Genomic DNA, 21,884 nt, shown 5'->3' with positions numbered 1-21,884 from the left:
GAATGTAATATGCAGGCAGGCATTTGATTTCTGGGAGACTACAATGCTCTAGGAGAACTGAGCACCATCAGAGCATTCAAGGCCAACATCCACAACTCACTGAGTGATGATGGATCACAGTATCTTGGCTTCATGGACAGAACTAAGCTTGCTGCATCTTTCTGTTTGGAGCCACTGGAACTGAAGAGCACATGGGGTCATAGAGGGTGGAGGAGAATGGTGTGTGGGGGTCTCATGGTGGTGGTAGCTGTGCAGAGGGAGGGGTGGAGGAGGAGAAGATTGAGGGCCCTTAACACTGTGGGAGTGTGGAGCAGAGAAGGGAGGGAGACAGGGATGACTTGTCTGCATCATGCCTGGTACTCTCTTGGGTGTAAGTGACAGAACATGAATGGTGGGAATATAATGCTTTCCCTAACAGCACTTCCAGTCCTGGGGGACAGATGACAAGACATAGACAACTACAAAACCATGTGAGAAAGGATGTAGGGACACAAGAGATTCTCCTACATCATTTGTGAATGCCATGCCAGTGTCAGGTAAGAATATTGGGTTAAGGTCAGATCTCAGGGGTAGCAGAGCCCAGAAATGACAGCACTGTCTGAAATGAGAACAGGGAGATGGTAGTCAGAGGTAGGAGGGGCAGCACTGTGAGGGCTGCATGAAGAGCCCTGGCTGCTTGCACAGTGCCTGCCACCCACTGTGCATGTGAATTTGCCACAATGGCAGAGAGGGCAAGTGTTGTGACAAAGGCAGGAGGGGAGCTGCTGTGTTCCCAGCTACCCTGAGGGGCCATCACTAGCATGTCTTCCCCCAGACCCTGTTGCTACCCTGCCCCCACACTATGCTCCAGCATGCCAGGACCAGGAATATCAGGTTAGCAGCTGTCAGCAGTGCTGGTGCTTGGAGAGACACTGAAATGTTTCCATTTATGAAGATTGGGAGAAAAGTGAACCAGGGAGATTTTTTTTTAAATAAATCATTTATTTTTAGATTTTTTTTAATGTCTTGATCTGAGAGGTAGAATTACAGGCAGTGAGAGGGAGAGACAGAGAGAAAGGTCTTCCATCTGCTGGTTCACTCCCCAAATATATACAATGGCTGGAGCTGCACCAATCTGAAGCCAGGATCCAGGAACTCCTTCCAAGTCTTTCACCTGGGTGCAGGGGCCCAAGGATTTGGGCCATCTTCTACTGCTTTCCCAGGCCACAGCAGAGAGCTGGATGGGAAGAGGAGCAGCCAGGACTAGAACCGGTGCCCATGTGGGATGCCAGCACCGCAGGTGGAGGATTAACTGATTGCTCCACAGCACCGGGACCAAACCAGGGAGATTTTTAAAGAAATATTTATTTGTTTATGTGAAAGCAAAGTACATAGAGAGAAGTAAAGACAGAAAGAGACATCAAAGCAAGGAAAAACTTTTTAAAAGCCCTATGATGAAATCAGTGATAGGGCATTTTGTAAATTACTTTCTATTTACATGTGAGAAGAATAAGTAGTCAGAAAATAAATTATGAATGCATAGGCCAGGATGATAGATGTTTCAAAGGCTTCACAGCATTCCCCCATTCTGTTTTCCCAGGAAACACATTGCTAATCATGGAACTACATTCCTGCACTTTCTGATGCATCTTCTGAATCCTTTACAACAGTGTTCAGAGTCAGAGACCTGGAAGAAGCTTCTGGTTTTTGCTTTGGATTGGTGTAGTTCTGGCCATCATGGCCAGTTGGAGAGTAAATCAGCAAATGGAAGACATCTCTCTCTCTCGCTCTCTCTCTCTTTCTCTCTCTCTCTCTCTCTGCAAATGGGATTGTCACAGAGTATCCAAACTTCCACATTTTTGCAAATTAGGTCTTGTATAAAGTTCTGTAACCTTGAAAGACTAGTGCAAGGCAGGCTACACAATGCAGGAAAACAGACATTTTACTATAAGAAGACATACCATGAAACCCCAAAAATGCAACTGCCACATAGTGTAAGTCAGCCTGCACACACCTCACAAGGATTTCTCAGGAAATGCAGGGACATTTCACTAGCAGTGTTAATGTACTCATCTTACAGACAGGTAAAGAGTGACAGAGGTGCAATCAACATTCACCCACACACATTTCATCCAAATGGCCTGAACATCCAGCTCCATCCCATTTCCATCTTGGATGGACAGACTGTCTACAGAACTTTTAGAACTGCCTTCTGTACACCTGGAGACACATTGGTCTTCTTTCAGTGTAGCATTTTCTTACAAAAAAAATCCTTAAAAGTTCAACTTGCTAAAATATTCTAATAAAAATTCACCCTTTCTGCAGCTCCAGAACTGAGGCTGTAACACTAGTGTCCCATCCTGCACCAGCCAAGATCTACAGAGTGCAACTATTGTGGCCCTTTGGTGAATGAACCAGTAGATGGAAGATATCTCTTTCTCACTACCCATATCTCCCTACCTCTATTACTCTGCCTTTCAAATAAATTAATAAATAAATCTTGGGGCTGGCACTGTGGCACTGTGGGTTAATGCCCTGGCCTAAAGCACTGGCATCCCATATGGGTGCCATTTTGAGACCCAGCTGCTCCACTTCTCATCAAGCTCTCTGCTATGACCTGGGAAAGCAGTTGAAGATGGCCCAAATCTTTGGGTCCTTGAACCCACATGGGAGACCCAGAGAAGCTCCTGGCTCCTGGCTTTAGATCGGTGCAGCCCAGCCATCGCAGCAAATTGGAGAGTGAACCATCGAATGAAAGATTTCTCCTCGCTCTCTTTCTCTCTGCCTCTCCTCTCTCTGTGTAACTCTTTCAAATAAATAAATTGTTAAATAAAATCTTAAAATATGAAAAAACCTTCAGTAGCTTATTTTCCCCACACAGTCCTTACTCTATCTCAGAATCAAGTTCAGCTACTCAAACTATTAAGGACTGCATTATTCTCACAATTAAAAAAATAAGTGCAACTGATTTCTGTTTTAGCCCTAAGTACCTCTTTCCCTTGTAGAATGCTATGTGTTATTTCTAGGGTGGCACTAAAACACGGCCCACTACATCATCTGTATAACAATAAAGATTGTATTGGACATCATGACCCCTAGATTTAGAATATTAACCTTGAAGCTTCATTTGAAAATATAACTAATACATATTTTGCTATGGCAACAGAAAGATGATACCAAAGTGCCTTATCTTGGATAACTGCAATGCTTGATAGTCATGACAAATTCATCATTCATCTCGTTTTTATATATTCCCGGAGAATAAAATTTATCTTTATTTTTCCATTTTTATTCATAAATTATTATAAATCTAAAATGAAAACTGACAGCAAGCTGGGGAATAATTAAGAAAACCACTTGGAGCAGCTAGTGCACAGTGGGCTAAAGCCCCAGCCCACAGAGCCAGCATCCCATATGAGTGCCAGTTTGAGTCCTGGCTTCTCCACCTCAAATCCTGCTCCTGCTAATGAGTGGGAAAGTACTGGAGGATGACTCAAGTGCGTGGACCCATGCAACTATGTGGGATATGCAGAAGAATCTCCTGCCTCTTGTCTGTAGATTGGCTCAGCTCTGACCTTTGTGGCCTTTTGGGGAATGAACCAGCACATGGAAGACTCTCTTTCTCTCTCTCGCTCTCTTTTCCTAGCACTCTCTGTGACTCTGTCTTTCAAATGTATAAAATAAATATGTTTTAAAAAGTACACAATTAGCAGCTGATGTATTAATTTTCTTTGAAATATCTGGAGGTGCCCTGAATCTGGAAGAAAACATGAATGCAAGTATTAAAAAGAAAATTTCTTGGCTTCCCTTCTACATTGCACTGTAGAAAAAGGAGTGCTAGAATGAATAAAGAATCATGAATACATAAATAGAGAAAATGTCAACTTCACCATGGAGGAGTAAGTGTTTAAACATGGAAATATATAGGCAAGTGCTCCCACCTCTATTAAGTGGCAGAGATTAACCAGAAGTTATCCTTGGTTTAATGAAAGCATTGCCAAAATTTTATTAAATGATAATGTAACAAAAAAAAAACAGTAAAACTTTGTTATTGTTGAAATAAATTATGTTCAGTAAAATTTACACTAATGAAAGTTATTTTGGGGACTGGCACTGTGGCTTAGCAGGTAAAACTGCTGCCTGTATCCCATATGGGTGTCAGTTCAAATCCCAAATGCTGTACTTCAGATCCACCTCTCTGCTATGGCCTGGGAAAGCAATAGAAGATGGCCCAAGTCCTTGGGCCTCTGCACCCGTGTCAGAGACCTGGAAGAAGCTCCTGGCTCCTGGCTTGGATTGGCATAACTCTGGCCATTGTGGCCAGTTGGAGAGTAAATCAGCAAATGGAAGACAACTCTCTCTCTCTCTCTCTGCAAATGGGATTGTCACAGAGTATCCAAACTTCCACATTTTTGCAAATTAGGTCTTGTATAAAGTTCTGTAACCTTGAAAGACTAGTGCAAGGCAGGCTACACAATGCAGGAAAACAGACATTTTACTATAAGAAGACATACCATGAAACCCCAAAAATGCAACTGCCACATAGTGTAAGTCAGCCTGCACACACCTCACAAGGATTTCTCAGGAAATGCAGGGACATTTCACTAGCAGTGTTAATGTACTCATCTTACAGACAGGTAAAGAGTGACAGAGGTGCAATCAACATTCACCCACACACATTTCATCCAAATGGCCTGAACATCCAGCTCCATCCCACTGCCATCTTAGATGAAACAGACTTTACTTTTTTTTTAAACCTTCTTTATTTGACAGGTAGGATTACAGACAGTGAGAGAGAGGCAGAGAGAAAGGTCTTCCTTCTGTTGGTTCACACTCAAAATGGTCACAATGGACAGAGCTGTGCTGATCTGAAGCCAGGAGCCAGGTGATTCTTCCTGGGCTCCCACATGGGTACAGGGGCCCAAGCACCTGGGCCATTGTCTCCTGCTTTCCCAGGCCACAACAGAGAGCTGGATGTGAAAAGGAGCAGCCGGGACTAGAACTGGCACCCATATGGGATGCCGGCACTGTAGACAAAGGATTAAGCTACTGCACCACAGCACCGGCCCTGGATGAAACAGACTCTACAGAACTTTTGGAGATGCCTTCTGTACACCTGGAGACACATTGGTCTTCTTTCAGTGCACCTATTTTTGACAAAAATATCTTTATAGTCTCAACCTTATTCACCCGTTCTCCAGCTCCAGAACTGAGGGTGTGGCATTGGTGTCCCTTCCTAGGCCAGCCAAGATCTACAGGGTGCACCTGAATGACATAACGTAACACCTCAGATCTATGACTTTCACCTATGCCAACAAGAGACAGACACCTGTCCTGCTCTCCAAGGTTCCTTTCACCCTCACATTAACATCCACAGACACAGAAACCAACCACACAGCTCGAGTATATGAGGAAAACCCCAGGGTCAGGAATTCTGTGAAGATGGTGGGAGTGGTTGGAATGGCACATGCTGAGAAGGAGGCCAGAGGAGATTTCCCATGGTCCTGACCTGCTGACATCATGGGCAGATGAGGCTAGATTCCCAGATACCAATGCACGTCTCCATTAGGAAGCAATGAAGATGATCCATGTATCGGCTGGAAAATCAGCCTCCTGGGACACGGAGGGGATACATCAGAACTTGTCTAACCACATGAGATACCCACATAATAATCAAGTCCTCATTAATGTTTGACATATATACAACTGAAAGAAACATAGTATAAGTGGAGAAATTCAAATGTGGAAAGAATTCTTGGGAATTGTATTTAAATTTATCATTATTTTTAAATCTCATAATTAAAATATGGTTCTAAAAACCTCACATATTTCTTGTGCTTTTTTTTATTTTAACTATTTGAAAGACAGAGTTATAGAGAGGGGTAGAGCAAGAGAGAGAGGTCTTTCACCTGCTAGTTCATTCCCCAAATGGCCACAACAACCAGAGCTGAGCTATCCAAAGCCAGGAACTAGCAACTTCTTCTGTGTCTTCCATGCAACTGCAGGGGCCCATGAACTTGAGCCATCTTTCACTGTTTTCCCAGGCCATAGCAGAAACAAGGTTCAGAAGTGGAGCAGCTGGGACTCCAATCAGGCCCTATATGAGATGGCAGCACTGCAGGCTAGGGCTTTCACCTGCTGCACAATAACACCAGCCCGCTTAAATATATAATTCTTACAGATACTCAGGAAAAGACTCCAAGGATTCTTTGTAACTTAAAATATTCAAAGAAACCAATCTTCCTGAACAACCCATTTTTAATCTTGTAAAATGATGCTTGATTTTACCTACTAAAACAATTTTTCAGCTATCAATGCATCCTGTTTCACAGTAAGGAAATTTATTTGAATACATTCAGTAGATTAAAATGGCTGGAAGTTGGGCTGAGTGCCTTCTAAAATCTTCATGAATATTTAAAATTGCGCTAACTGGTAATTCCTGAAATTCATCTATGAATCACTCCATTTAGTTACATATTTATTAAAACTTTATTTTTTGAGATTTGCACTTAACTTGTAGTTTCTATGAAAAATTAGGCAGAGAGACAGATATAGAGGTGCCACAGAACTCCCGCTTTTCTCCTTTTCCTGTATAAATGAGAATGGACATGAAATTATGATCAAGTTCTTGAGGATTTGAGTGGCAATGTAAATGGGCACTGACACTTGGCCCACAGCTTTTGGTCAGTTTTTACTAGATATAATGTCTGAATTGTGCTGTTCAAATTCCTGTATCATCTCTGAACTCAGTGACTTTATTCTGCAAATTGAGGGAGGACAGTCTTCTTTATTTTTTATTTTTAAATATTTACACAATTTATTTATTTGTCTATCTATTGATCAATCTATCTATGTATCTGAGAGGAAGAGTTACAGATAGGGAGAAGCAGAGACAGAGACACCTTCCAGCCACTGGTTCACTCCCAACTGGCCACAATGACCAGAGCTGGGCTTGACCTGCTATATCACAGCACTAATCTCAGTAAAGCTTTTTAAAAATCTGAAGAAGGAAAATGTAAAATCATAAATTATAGTGGTCTGCATGTGTACATTTCTGAAAAGTACATAATTTGATCCTATTGAAAACCTAAAATTTGTTTTTAAATTATATAGTGAAAAAGGATAAAAAAAGACGTTCCATCTTATGTCTCTACAGCATAAGATATACATCAACTTTCCCAGGTTCTATATGCATTTATGAACAAAGTTTCATAGGTGTAATCAGTAGAGTGGCCCCAATAAGTCTTAACCAGGGACTCAACTAAATTTAACAAGGGCACTCAATAGGAATTTTAGAAGAATTCCAAAACATGTATCAGAAGAAAAATAAATACTTTACTTGGTATATCTCATTTTAACTATACTATTGTCTACATTTCCAATTGTCAGATGTACTAAAAAATCCCAGAAGTGGCAGAGTTAACATGATGAGGAATAAAATCAAGTTTTTAAGATACAACTTGGCTAGAGAAAATGAGAATTCACAGATCCCAGGTTAAAATAACAAAGATGGCCCAATAAAAGGAAACTCAATGTCTTCATACACTAACATTTATTATCTCATATTTAATTAACAAAAGGGTGATTACCCCAGCTATTCACCATTAGGCATCCCAATTTTATCTGCTAAATCCTGTAAAAAAAAAAATAGCACCTCACGATAGATTACTAAAATCATATTGTTATATGCCATCCACCATGTCCATTGTACCTTATACCTAATGTTAACATATCTGTTGCATCTCAATAGATAAATGATGTGTCTTAACCAGGTATGGCAAACGTGTTTTGTTCAAAGTTTTTCCAAAAGCCCCTCCGTCTCAGTTTGCCTTCACCTTGAAAAGATACTTCTTCTGATGTATACATGGACACCTCATTGACTTTGCCATCAAACAGATTTTTTTGCAAAAAAAATTAACCACACCCACCACTTATCAGGAACACAAGCATGCATCACATAGATGACAAGCTCCATGAATGAGATGATCTGACAGGCTTCTCAAGTACATACAAGCCTAATCATCCTACTTGGGTTTTAGTGCAATGCATACCTCATTTACAAAATTAATTGTCACCTTTGCTACAAATCAATCCAGTTTATATGGGCCTCCCTCTGATGAAAGGGGCTAAAATCCATCAAAATAAACTCCAGGCACTGTCCTTGTGCTCCCAGTGACATTTTCACTCTAGGCGCTCACAAAACTTCTAAATTCTCTAGATCACCTGTGATGTCCATTAGTTCTCAAAGACTATGATGCAAGTAATTTCCCTCTTGGATCCTTGTTATTAACTGTGCCATATGGGAAATGAAGTTCCTACACATTTTGTGCCTATGATTCTCCAAACCATGTTGTCTGCTAGGACTTTGGCCGTGAATATAGGACAGTAAAACCTGAGCATGGTTACTAAGGTCTCCTTAATAAAGGATGGACTGGGGCTGGCACTGTGGTGCACTGGTGTAATCCTCCACCTGCAGTGCCAGCATCCCATATGTGCACTAGTTCTAGTCCCCACTGGTCCTCTTCCCAGCCAGCTCTCTGCAATAGCCTGGGAAAGCAGCAGAAGATGGTAAGTGCCTTGCTCCCTGCAAAAATATGGGAGACTTATAAGCTCCTGTCTAAGATTGGCCCAGCTCCAACCATTGCAGTCATTAGGGGCGTAAATGAGCATATGGAAGACCTTTCTCTCTGTCTCTTTCTCTCACTGTCTCTAACTATATCTGTCAAATAAATAAGTAAATCTTTATATATATATATATGATATATATATATATGTATGTATATATATGATGGACCAAACTGTGTCATTCTCCATTTGGCAGAAGAATGGGCTCAATACCTACTATCTATGTCAGTGTGTCAGTATAATGCAGGAGGTAACCCCTCTACCAAAAAAGAAAAACTTTAAGTTCAGAGGACACCATTCTGCTGCCTGTTAACCTTATTACTGTTAGTGGATGCTTTCATCTGTTGCAATACAGAGACCCAATTTACTGTTAGATATTAATAACAGCAAAAATGAAAAATTGGTAAGAAAAGCTTAAACTGAGAGTTATGATTAATAACTATTTTAACAAACTTTCTTAGAACCCATCTAGTCCAAACCTTGGACAATTGGAAGCTGTTGTACTTGGCCCACCCATAATCGAGAGGTAGTCTAAATCCTTTAACTGCAAGGAGACTATCATAGACATTAATGGTCCAAACTGATCCAGTTTCCTGCTAACGTGTCTGGGAAAGCAGCTCAGGATGACTCAAATATTGGGGCTCCTGCACCCATGTGAGAGACCTGGAAAAAGCCCCTGGCTCCTGATATCAGTCTGGTTTAGTCACAGTCATAGCAGCCATTTGAGGAGTGAACAAACCAGGAGGAAGATCAACCTCTCCCACTCTCTCTTTCTAGCACTGCCTTTCAAATGCATAAATAGATCTTTTAAATATATTTGCCATTGCTCAGTCATGATGACTTTTACTACCTTAAGTTCTTTTTCAAAAAATTTATTTATTCAAAAGGCAGAAAGAGGAGCTGGTGTTGTGGTGCAGTGGACAAAGGTATTATCTGTTACATTGGCATCATGTATGTGCACCAGTTCAAGTACCAGCTATGCCACTTCTGATCCAGTGCCCTGCCAATGGACTTAAAAGCAGTGGAAGATGGCCCAAGTGCCTGGGCTGCTGTCACACACATCAGAGGAGAAGCTCCTGGTTTCAACCTGGCCACACTCTGGCTATAGAAGTCATCTCAAAAATGAATTAGGTGGTGGAAGATTTCTGTCTCTTCCTTTCTCTGTAACACTTTCAAATAAATAATTAAATATTTTAGTATGATAAAAAAAGGCAGAGAGACACAGAGACAAAGAAAGAAGGAAAGAGAAGCATAGAGATCTCCCATTTGCTGGTTCACTTTCTACATGGCTACAACTGTGCAAGACCAGGTTCTCAAGTCCCCATTTAGGTTACAGTTCTCCAAATTAGATGACAGGAATCAAAGAATTTGAGCCATCATCCATTGTTTCCAAGGGATATTAACATGAAACTCATTTGGAAGTGGAGTACCCAACTCAGATTAGCACTGCAATATAGGATGTGGGCATCTGTTGTGATGACTAACAAATTGGAAAACCTAGAAGAAACCAACAGATTCCTGGACACACACAGTATACCAAAATTGAGTCATGAAGACACACAGAGAAGCTAAACAGATCAAAAACCAAGACAGATTGGATGAGTAATAAAGACCCTCCCAACAAAGAAAAGTCCAGGATCAGACAGCCTCACTATTGAATTCTACTGCACATTTAAAGAAGAACTACTTCCATTTCTTCTCAAACTATTCAAAAACAATTCAAAGAGAGGCAATCCTCTCAAATTCCTTCTATTAAGCCTGCATCATCTTAATTCTTAAACTAGAAAAAGATACAGTGGAGAAAGAGAACTATAGAAAAATATCCCTGATGCGGGCCAGTGCCGTGGCACACTGAGTTGATCCTCCACCTGTAGAGCTGGCAACCCATGTGGGTGCTGGTTCTGGTCCTGGTTGCTCCTCATCCAGTCCAGCTCTTTGCTCTGGCCTGGGAGGGCAGTGGAGGATGGCCCAAGTTCCTGGGCCCCTGCACCCGCATGGGAGACCAGAAAGAGGCATCTGGCTCCTGGCTTCAGATCAACACAGCTCTGGCCACTGTGGCCATTTGGAGAGTGAGCCAGTGAAGGGAGGACCTTTCTCCCTGTCTCTCTCTCTCTCACTGTCTGTAACTCTACCTGTCAAATAAAAAAATTTAAAAAAAAAGAAAGAAAAATATCCCTGATGAACATAGATGCAAAAATCCTCATAAAAAACATTGCTAATTGAATCCAAATGACCACAATACCTGGAGCTGGGCTGATCTGAAGCAAGGAGCCAGGAGTTTCTCCAGGGTTTCCCATGTGGGTGCAGAGGCCAAAGTACTTGAACCATTTTCCACTGACTTCCCAGCCCATTCACAGAGAGCTGGATCATTAGAGCAGCAGCCAGGATACAAACTGATGCCCATGTGATATGCCAGTGTGGGTGGCAGAGGCTCAATCTAGTACACCACAGCACCAGCCCCCAAAAGCAATTACAGATTCAATATGATCCCAATCAAAATACCAACAACACTCTTCTGAGATCTAGAGAAAATCATGCTAAAACTGGTATGAAAATGCAAGAGACCCCCAATAGCTAGAGGAATCTTAAACAACAAAAACAAAGTTGGAAGCCTCACAATACCAAAATTCAAGACCTATTACAAGACAGCTAGAATCAAAAGAGCCTGGTACTGGCACCAAAAAGTCATGTAGATGAATGAAGCAGAGTAGAATCCCCAGAAATAAATCCACAAATCCATAACCAACTAATTTGTGACAAATGATCTAAAAGAAATCCCTGGACAAAGAACAACCTTCAAAAATGGTGCTGGGAAAATTTGACCTTCTGATGCAGAAAAATGAAACAAGATCTCTACCTTACAACTTATATAAAAATACATTGTAAATGGATCAGTGATCTAAATCTATGATGTGATACCATCCAATTCCTAGAGGGAAACTCTGCAAGATATTGGCATTGCCAAAGCCTTCTTGGAAAAAGCTCCCAGAAGCACAGAAGAAAAGTATAAATACTCAAATGGGATTACATCAAGCTAAGAACCTTCTGAACTGCAAAGTAAACATTCAACAAGATGAAGCAACTGACAGAATGGAAGAAAATATTTGCAAACTAGGCAACTGAAAAAGTAAAATATCCAGAATCTAGAAGGAGTTCAAGACTCAACAAGAAACCATCCAGTCAAGAAATGGGCAAAGGATATAAATTGGCATTTTCCCAAGGATGGATTTCAATTAGCAAGCAGACACGTGAAAACATGTCAGGAACAATAGCCACCAGAGGACTGCAAATAAAAGCCACAATGACCTTTTGCCTCACTCAGTTAGAATGGCTCTCATACAGAAACCAAAAGTCAGGGGAGGGAGGTTTTGTGCAGCAGGTTAAGCTGCTGCCTACAGTGCTAGAATCGCACATAAACACCATTTTGAGTTCTGGCTGCTCCGCTTCTGATCCGGCTCCCTGCTAATGTGCTTGGGAAGGCAGCAGAAGATGGCCCAAGTGCCTGGGCCCCTGCACCCACTTGGGTGACCAGGGAGATGCTTCTAACTCTGGCTTCAGATTGGACCAGCACCACCTGTTGGGCCATATGGAGAATAAACTAGCAGATAAAATACATATGTCTCTCTGCCTCTGCCTCTCCACCTTTCAAATAAAGAATTCTTTTGAAAAAGTCAACAAACAATAAAGGCTGGTGGAGAGGTAGAGAAAAAGGTATCCTAACCCACTGTTGGTGGGAATGAAGCTAGTACAGACATTATGGAAGGCAGTATAAAAGTTCCTCAGCAATCTGAAAACAGATATACCATAATGATCCTGCCATCCCACTCCTGGGAATTTATCCAAAAGAAATGAAATTGAATATGCATGCATTATCTTTACCCTCATGTTTATGACAGCTCAATTCACAATAGCTAACATGGAATCAACCCAGATGTCCATCAGCTGGTTTCTGGAAAAAGAATATGAGCTATATACACAGTGTAAAATACTATTCAGCCATAATTGAGAATGAAATCCTATCTTTTGCAACTAAATGGATGCAACTGGAAACAATTATGCTTCGTGAAAGAAGCCAGTCCCCAAAAGACAAATACCATATGTTTTCTCTGATTTGTGGTAATTAATATATAGACAACAAAAAGTAGCATCTGAGTTAAATTGATATTTTGAGATTTGAGTATTGTTCATAGCCCTTTTCTGTACTCTTTGATAGAGTATAGAAAATATACTCATTGATATTTCTGCTACTACGTGCTGAATTTTTTTATTTTGTAGAAGGTTAAAGCTTGTGATTCTAAAATAAACTCAAAGCATGCAGTTGTAAAAATTAAAAGAAAATAAAACAAGAAGGAGGGAGTTGGAAGTATATGAGGCAAAGGAAGATAGAGCAGGATGTATCATTTTGGTCTTAAATCTATATATATAAATTACATGAAATTTGTTCACTTAATATGAATTCTAAAATATAAACTTAACACTAGAAGAAAAAGACCTGATCAGTGTTTTCTGGATCAACACTAATAAAATTTAGTCTTCATTTATGTCTGACCATATTTGATTTTATATTTATTTATTTTATAAGAAAATTAACATCACCATTCCTAATGAGGCATCCTGAATCATCTATATCTATTGGCTCCTACTATGCTAATACTTTCTCATGAACTTACATCCATATCATCTTTTTTTTTTTTAAGGGAGAGTGGACAGTGAGAGAGAGAGACAGAGAGAAAGGTCTTTCTTTTGCCATTGGTTCACCCTCCAATGGCCACCACGGCCCGCGCGCTGTGGCTGGCGCATCGCGCTGATCCGAAACTGGGAGCCAGGTGCTTTTCCTGGTCTCCCATGTGGGTGCAGGGCCCAAGGAATTGGGCCATCCTCCACTGCACTCCTGGGCCATAGCAGAGAGCTGGCCTGGAAGAGGGGCAACCAGGACATAATCTGGCACCCCAACTGGGACTAGAACCTGGTGTGCCGGTACTGCAAGGCAGAGGATTACCCTATTGAGTCACGGCACTGGCCCCATCTATATCATCTTAAAAAGATGCAATGTGCGACCGGCACTTTGGCATAACAGGTAAAGCTGCTGCCTGCAGTGCTGGCAACCCATATGGGTGCCAGTTCAAGTCCCAGCTACTCCACGTCTGATCCAGCTTTCTGCTAGGGCCTGGGAAAGCAATAGAAGGTGGCCCAAGTCCTTGGGTTCCTGAATACATGTGGGAGACCCAGAAGAAGCTCCTGGCTCCTGGCTTTGGCCAACTGGGAGTAAACCAGCAGATGGAAGACCTCTCTATCTATCTCTGTCTCTCTCCCTCTCTCTGCCTCTCCTCTGTTGGTGCAACTCTGATTTTCAAATAAATAAATAAATCTTTAAAAAAAAACCTGATTCATGTTATTATTTATGTGTTGGAGGCTTTTCAGATATTGATTACATGTGCCATTAAAATGCATTAAAATGCAAATCCTATAATAGGCAACTCCATATTCACTACACTGGTAAAATCCAGGGCATGTGTTGAAAAGAACACACTAGAAATAAATTTGAAAAAGTATTATAAGTGGCTGTCAAAGAGCTAAAACTCTGACAATGACTCATTATGTCATTAATTTAGTATATAATGCTGAGAAAATCACAAGTATTTGTTAAAATTTCTGCTCCAATGCACTAGATTTATAATTTTTGAATGTGTCTTTCCTACATGTAATGTAGTCCTGAGCTAGGTTAGAGTATCAGAAATTTAAAATGTTGGGCTGGCGCTGTAGCAGGGCAGATTAACGCCCTGGCCCGAAGCACCTTCATCCCAAATGGGCGCTGGTTCGTTACCTGGCTGCTCCACTTCTGATTCTGCCCTCTGCTATGGCCTGGGAAAGCAGCAGAAGATGGCCCAAGTCCTTGGGCCCCTGCATCCATCTGGGAGAACTGGAAGAAGCTCCTGGCTCCTGGCTTTGGATAGGTACAGCTCCAGCAGTTGCAACCAATTAGGGAGTGAATGTCAGATGGAAGACCAATCTCTCCTCTCTCTATAACTATGACTTTCAAATAAATAAATATTTAAAAAGTAAGAAATTTAAAATGTGAAAGGTTTTTGAAAAATTTATTAATTTATTGTGAGGCAGAGTTACAGATATAGAGAGGAAGAGAAAGAGATGTCTTCTATCCACTGGTTCACCCCTTAAGTGGCCACAATAGCTGGAGCTGGGCCAATCTGAAGCCAGGTGCCAGAAGCCAGGAGTCAGCAGCTTCCTCCAGGTCTCCCATGTGGGTGCAGGGGCCCAAGCATTCAGGCCATATTCCACTGCTTTCCTAGGCCATTCACAAAGAGCTGGATTGGAAGTGCAGAACAGGGACTCAAACTGGTGCCCACATGGGATGCTGATGCTGCAGGTGGAGGTTTAATCTACTATGCCACAGTGTGTGCCAGTGAAAGATTTTAGGAAGACACCTTTCATGTAGACTAGGCTGCAATATTGTAAGGTAAGGTTTAGCTTTTATTTTCCACATATCAGTATTCTTCTTTTAGCAACTATTAATATTCAATATCATACATATATACATAAATATAGGTACCTGCAGATTTTGTTGTCATTCTTTCTAATTCTCTTTTTAATATCTGCTTATAGGCTTCTGGAAAAATCAAGGCTATTAGGACCTTGATTTTGTAGTTTCAACCTCCACAACCCTCAGAAGTAAAATTCCATGATTTAAATCACAGTATCTGTGGTATTTTGTCAGCAAATTAATACATCCTCATTTCTGCCAGCATTTTCTGCAGTCATCTAGAAGGTCCTCATGATTAGCAGAGAAATATAGAAACTAAAAACTATGACTTTAGATTACCAGGTATCTCCTAATGTAAACAAACATATCCCAGAAGCAACCTACCACCATTCCCCAGGACCCACAAAAAAACAAGAATGAGTCAAGTTGCAGGGCAGCAGAAAAACATGAATAATGAAAGATCACTGCAGAAATAAATAAGGAAGGGGCTGGTACTGTGGTGCAATGGGTTAGAGCCATGACCTGCTGTGAATGCATCCCATATGGTGCTGCTGGGAGACCAGGTGCTCCACTTTCAATCCAGCTCCCTACTAATGCACCTAGGAAATTGGTGGAAGATGGCCCATGTTCTTGGGTGCTGGCACCCACATGAGAGACTTGGAAGAAGTGTCTGGCCTTTCAAATAAATAAATAAATCTTTAAAAAAAATAGAAGCAGTGTTTGTACTTTTGTAAAAACAGACACATAGTTCAATGGAAAATAGGTTGCCAAAATAAACCGACGTTTCTACAGGCAACTCACATTTAACAAAGGAAATAAAACAGACAGGAGAAAGAAGAATCCCTTTAGCAAATGGTTTAGAGGAAAGTGAATATCCATATATAGAAGCCTGAAAATATACCCCAACACCTCATACACTATGTTAAAGCAACTCAAGGTGAATTAAAAGTCTAAATATAAAACCAAAACTAAGTAATCATAGGAGAAACTGTAAAGCATTAGCATAGACAACAGTTTTGGGTAAGAGTCCAAAAGCACAAGTAACAAAAATAAAAACATACAAATTTGAGTGTATCAAATTAAGATACATCTTCACAACAAAGTAATCATCAGAGTGAAGATACAATGAACGGAATGGTAGAAAACATTGAAAACTCTGAATATGAAAAAAGATTGATAGGCAGAACTTACATATACAGAACTGTAAAAGCCCCAAACAAGAAGCAAAATGTACAGTTAAGAAAGAGACCCGGAGGAAGCACCTGGCTCCTGGCTTTGGATAGGCACAGAGCAAGCCATAGCGGCCATTTGGGGGGGGTGAACCAACAGAAGGAAGACCTTTCTCTCTGTCTCTCTCTCTCACTATCTAACTCTGTCAAATAAATAAAAAAATTAAAAAAATTTTCATGAAATCATATAACTGGTGCTCATAGAATGTTCTCATACAGGAAAAAGGTAATACTGTGTTTTCATTATGAGATATGGTTGATATTAGTTAAAAATTAATAGAAAATACATACTATAAAATTTATGCTTGGAGTTAAATATTTTTGCACAAAGTACATGTCTTTTAATCCCATTTTCCACAATCTCAATATTCCCTTGTGTGTATATGCTAAGCAACCTCCTATGAATCCCATGTTGTTTTTGCACTACCCAGTATTCAAAGTGAGTCTTAACATACTGTTCTAAGGTTGTACATTATGACTAAATGAAATAAAATACCACATCTGCAGTTGTTAAAGTTTGGACTTTTTATTTTTAAAGATCTATTTATTTATTTGAACGGCAAAGTTACAAAAGGAGAGGGAGAGATAGAGATCTTTCATCCTCTAGTTCACTCCCTAAATGGCCACAGTGGCCAGAGCTGGGCTGTCTGAAACCAGGAGCCAGGAATTTCTTCCAGTTAACCCATAAGGCTGCAGGGGCCCAAATAGTTGAGCCATCCTCCACTGCTTTCCCAGGCATATTAGCAGGGAGCTGGATGAGAAATGGAACATTCGGGACTCACACCAGCACACATATGCGATTCCAGCACCATGGTGGCAGTTTTACCTGCTGTGGCTCTGTGCCAGGTGCCAAAGGACTTTTCAATCAGAGACCTCATTGGTTGGAAATTAAACATGTTGATCTTCCTTTTTCTCACAAATATTTGTTAGTGATTACCAATAAATTCAGGGTGCCAACCTCACTTTTTGAATTGCTGTCTATGCTGATATGCATTTATTGCCAGTTGTCTCTTTTATGTGAAATTTGGTTGTATTTAAACACAAAGCAACAGAAATACCAGTACTGATGACACACATACAATTTATGATGAATTACACAATACCTAAACCTTCAGTTGCAACAATCTGTAGTTTCATCCTGTAAATTTTCAAAGCAGCCAAAGCCAACAAGAATAAAATGAGGAACAATAAGACTCAAAGACAATACTTAGCAATACTATTAATGTCAATGATGCTAACATTTTAGTTACATGCCCTATACTAATTAACTTCTTTCAAATTCTGACCCAAACACACAGATCCCCACAACTACCTTAATGTATACTTAAACATATGAAATCCTATGTAGAGAGCCGGCGCCGTGGCTCAATAGGCTAATCCTCCACCTTGCGGCGCCGGCACACCGGGTTCTAGTCCCGGTTGGGGCGCCGGATTCTGTCCCGGTTGCCCCTCTTCCAGGCCAGCTCTCTGCTATGGCCAGGGAGTGCAGTGGAGGATGGCCCAGGTGCTTGGGCCCTGCACCCCATGGGAGACCAGGAAAAGCACCTGGCTCCTGGCTCCTGCCAGGATCAGCGCGGTGCGCCGGCTGCAGCGGCGGCCATTGGAGGGTGAACCAACGGCAAAGGAAGACCTTTCTCTCTCTGTCTCTCTCTCTCACTGTCCACTCTGCCTGTCAAAAAAAAAAAAAAATAAATAAAAAAATAAAAAAAAAAAAAAAAAAGAAATCCTATGTAGAAAAGTGCCAATGTAAAGCAGCCTTCATTTGACAAGAGAAGACTTGGAAGTCTACCATATGCACACTGATTTAGCACACTAACAGGGAAAGAAAGCCGATGCAAAACAGTCCAAATGAGGAAAACTCTGCTTATTGTGATTTCAGATAATAAAGCTTTTTTTTTTACTTTTTGACAGGCAGAGTGGACAGTAAGAGAGACAGAGAGAAAGGTCTTCCTTTTGCCGTTGGTTCACCCTCCAATGGCTGCCTCGGCCAGTGCGCTGCGGCTCGTGCACCGCACTGATCTGATGGCAGGAGCCAGGTGCTTCTCCTGGTCTCCCATGGGGTGCAGGGCCCAAGCACTTGGGCCATCCTCCACTGCACTCCTTGGCCACAGCAGAGAGCTGGCCTGGAAGAGGGGCAACCGGGACAGAATCCGGCACCCCGACCAGGACTAGAACCCAGTGTGCCAGTGCCACAAGGCGGAGGATTAGCCTAGTGAGCCGTGGCACCAGCCTCAGATAATAAACTTTACAGTTGTTCTCATGGATAATCCACACATACATAATTATTCTTCATTTTCATATATTTCATTTTCCACATGAGGACAAAATGGTGTCTGTAAGCTTTTTGAAGGGCATTATAAAAATCTATTAGCCGGCCAGCTATATATTATTATCCTGACAGCTTTGTCAGAGTACGTTGAGCCTGGTGTCTGAGCACTGCCCTTTTGCTGGAACTAGCATGAGGCAGCTCATGGAATTCAAGCAGTCTTATGCAAGAGAGAAAATTGCATACCCATTTGCTTACATGTTCACTCTTCTTTTGCTTCTGAAATAATCTTGTAAAATATTCACATCACTTTTATAGAGATTAGCCAAATTAGATTGGTTATTGAAAGTGTTTTCTCTTTGATACCAGCAGTATAATGATATACGCATAACTTAAAATCAGCAAAAAGTTGGATAGAGAGAACACTTCAGTTTTCATAAATATAATAGTTTATAAATTGTTTTTCCTTTCTTAAATAGAGAGAAACCTCCAGAGCACTTTGATAACTTCTCTGAAGACAAATAAAGCAGTGTCTGAACAGTAATACTGACTTTCTTCACCATTACTTTGATGTGTAGATGATAGAGAATAAAGCAAAAATAATGCCCTGTGTTGCACTGTTATCTTTTTTTTATCTTTTATTTAATGAATATAAATTTCCAAAGTACGACTCATGTGTTACAATGGCTTCCCCCCCATACCGTCCCTCCCACCCACAACCCTCCCCTTTCCCACTCCCTCTCCCCTTCCATTCACATCAAGATTCATTTTCGATTATCTTAATATACAGAAGATCAGCTTAGTATACCTTAAGTAAGTATTTCAACAGTTTGCTCCCACACAGAAACATAAAGTGAAAAATAATAGATGATTTTTTTTAAATGATGATGAAATCAGATCAGACCTATTGTCATGTTTAATCCCAGTGAAAGTCAAGTTGGGAATTGATAATTTCTTTCTTTTTTTTTTTTTTACAGAAGATCAGTTTAGTGTACATTAAGTAAAGATTTCAGTCGTTTGCACCCCCATAGAAACACAAAGTGAAATATACTGTTTGAGTACTCATTATAGCATTAAGCCTCAGTGTACAGCACGTTAAGGACAGAGATCCTACATGAGGAGTAAGTGCACAGTGACTCCTGTTGTTGACTTTACCAATTGACACTCCTGTTTATGGCATCAGTAATCTCCCTATGCACCAGTTATGAGTTTCCAAGGCTATGGAAGCCCCTTGAGTTCTCCGACTCTTATCTTGTTTAGACACGGTCATAGTCAAAGTGGAGGTTCTCTCCTCCCTTCAGAGAAAGGCACCTCCCTCTTTGAAGACCTGTTCTTTCCACTGGGATCTCACTCACAGAGATCTTTTTGCCAGAGTGTCTTGGCTTTCCATGCCTGAAATACTCTCATGGGCTTTTCAGCCAGATCCGAGTGCCTTTAGGGCTGATTCTGAGGCCAGAGTGCTATTTAGGACATCCGCCATTCTATGAGTCTGCTGAGTATCTCACTTCCCATGTTGGATCACTCTCCCCTTTATTTATTCTATCGGTTGGTGTTAGCAGATACTAGACTTGTTTATGTGCTCCCTTTGACTCTTAGTCCTTTCATTATGATCAATTGTGAACTGAAATTGATCACTTGGAGTAGTGAGATGGCATTGGCACATGCCACCTTGATGGGATTGAATTGGAATCCCCTGGTATGTTTCCAACTCTACCAATTGGGGCAAGTCAGCTCGAGCATGCCCCAAATTATACATCTCTTCCCTCTCTTATTCCCACTCTTATGTTTAACAGGGATCACATTTCAGTTAATTTTCAACACTTAAGAATAACTGTGTATTAATTACAGAATTAAACCAGTCATATTAAGTAGAACAGACAAAAAAAAATACTATGAGGGATAATGTATTAAGTTGTCCATTAGCAGTCAGGGCTATGCTGATCAAGTCACCATTTCTCATAGTGTCCATTTCACTTCAGGAGGTTTCCTTTTTGGTGTTCAGTCAGTTGTCACCGATCAGGGAGAACATATGGTATTTGTCCCTTTGGGACTGGCTTACTTCACTCAGCATGATGTGTTCCAGATTCCTCCATTTTGTTGCAAATGACTGGATTTCGTTGTTTCTTACTGCGGTATAGTACTCTAAAGAATACATCTCCCATAATTTCTTTATCCAGTCTACCGTTGATGGGCATTTAGGTTGGTTCCAGGTCTTGGCTATTGTGAATTGCCTGTGTTGCACTGTTATCTTTAAAACTAACTTTAGTTAGTGAGATACACACACACAGAATAAAACCATTTCAAATAGACAATACATGCATAGGGCTGCATATTTCAAATATATTTATAGTAAAAATAATTTTTGTGGAGTTACATAACTCCCAGCATTCTTATTCCTGTCAAGGGAACATAGAATTTCAGTATTTCACAAATTTTGATGGAGCATAACTATTAACTTAACTAGAGAGAAACAATTACAATTGGAAAATGTTAACAGTTGGAAAATCAAACCTTATAAGTATGCTAGAAGTTCCCATACCATCTGAACACTTGAGCCTGAAATGGTATCCATTCCACACATTTATATTCAGTAGTACAAGCTCAAACCTCAACTGCTCAACTCAGAGCCAACTATCCCACAGACAGAAAATAATCAAATTTGATAAGAGTTGAATATTATACTATGGGTTGCAATAATGATGAGAAATATCATGATTTCTCTGATTTTGTATCTCATGCTCATTTAAATTCAGCATGGTATCTTCAAATTCATCAAAGTACTCCATTAAAATTCATAACATTTTTGGAAATAAGGTGAAAACTGTAGTTTGACAGTTATACAATTATTCATGGGCAGGTAAATACATCTGAAAATATATTTAAATTATGCCTTAAAATATGTTGTATATTAGTAACACTGAACAAATCAAATACTCTGATTAGAAAAGAAAACATATCTAGCTTTTGATGATAAAGTAAAATGTAATAATATTTTCTGAGGCTTAATAAGTACTGTAAGTTTGAAATTTTAGAAATTCAATACATGGGTCTGGCACTATGGCACAGTAGATTAAATCTCCACCTGTGATGCCAGCATCCCCATATGGGCACTGGCTCATGTCTTGGCTGCTCCTCTTCCAATCCAGCTCTCTGGTCCAAGGCCTGGAAAGTCAATGGAGGTTGGCACAAGTGCTTGGACCCCAGCACCCACATTGGAGACCCAGAAGAAGTTCTTGGCTCCTGGCTTCAGATTGGCCTAGTTCTGGCCATCATAGCCTTTGGAGAG

The 21,884-nt window shown here is 40.7% G+C and overlaps 1 protein-coding gene across 1 annotated transcript in view; it reads right to left on the bottom strand.

Annotated features, from left to right (window-relative positions):
* The window catches only part of LOC138846270 (zinc finger protein 585A-like), a 216,848-nt gene that overhangs the window by 25,800 nt on the left and 169,164 nt on the right, over positions 1–21,884 (bottom strand).

The sequence above is a fragment of the Oryctolagus cuniculus genome, chromosome 17 (assembly GCF_964237555.1).
Source record: "Oryctolagus cuniculus chromosome 17, mOryCun1.1, whole genome shotgun sequence".
Taxonomy (NCBI): domain Eukaryota; kingdom Metazoa; phylum Chordata; class Mammalia; order Lagomorpha; family Leporidae; genus Oryctolagus; species Oryctolagus cuniculus.
Note: the sequence above shows the minus strand (reverse complement) of the source record. Positions and strands in the feature narration are given on the sequence as shown.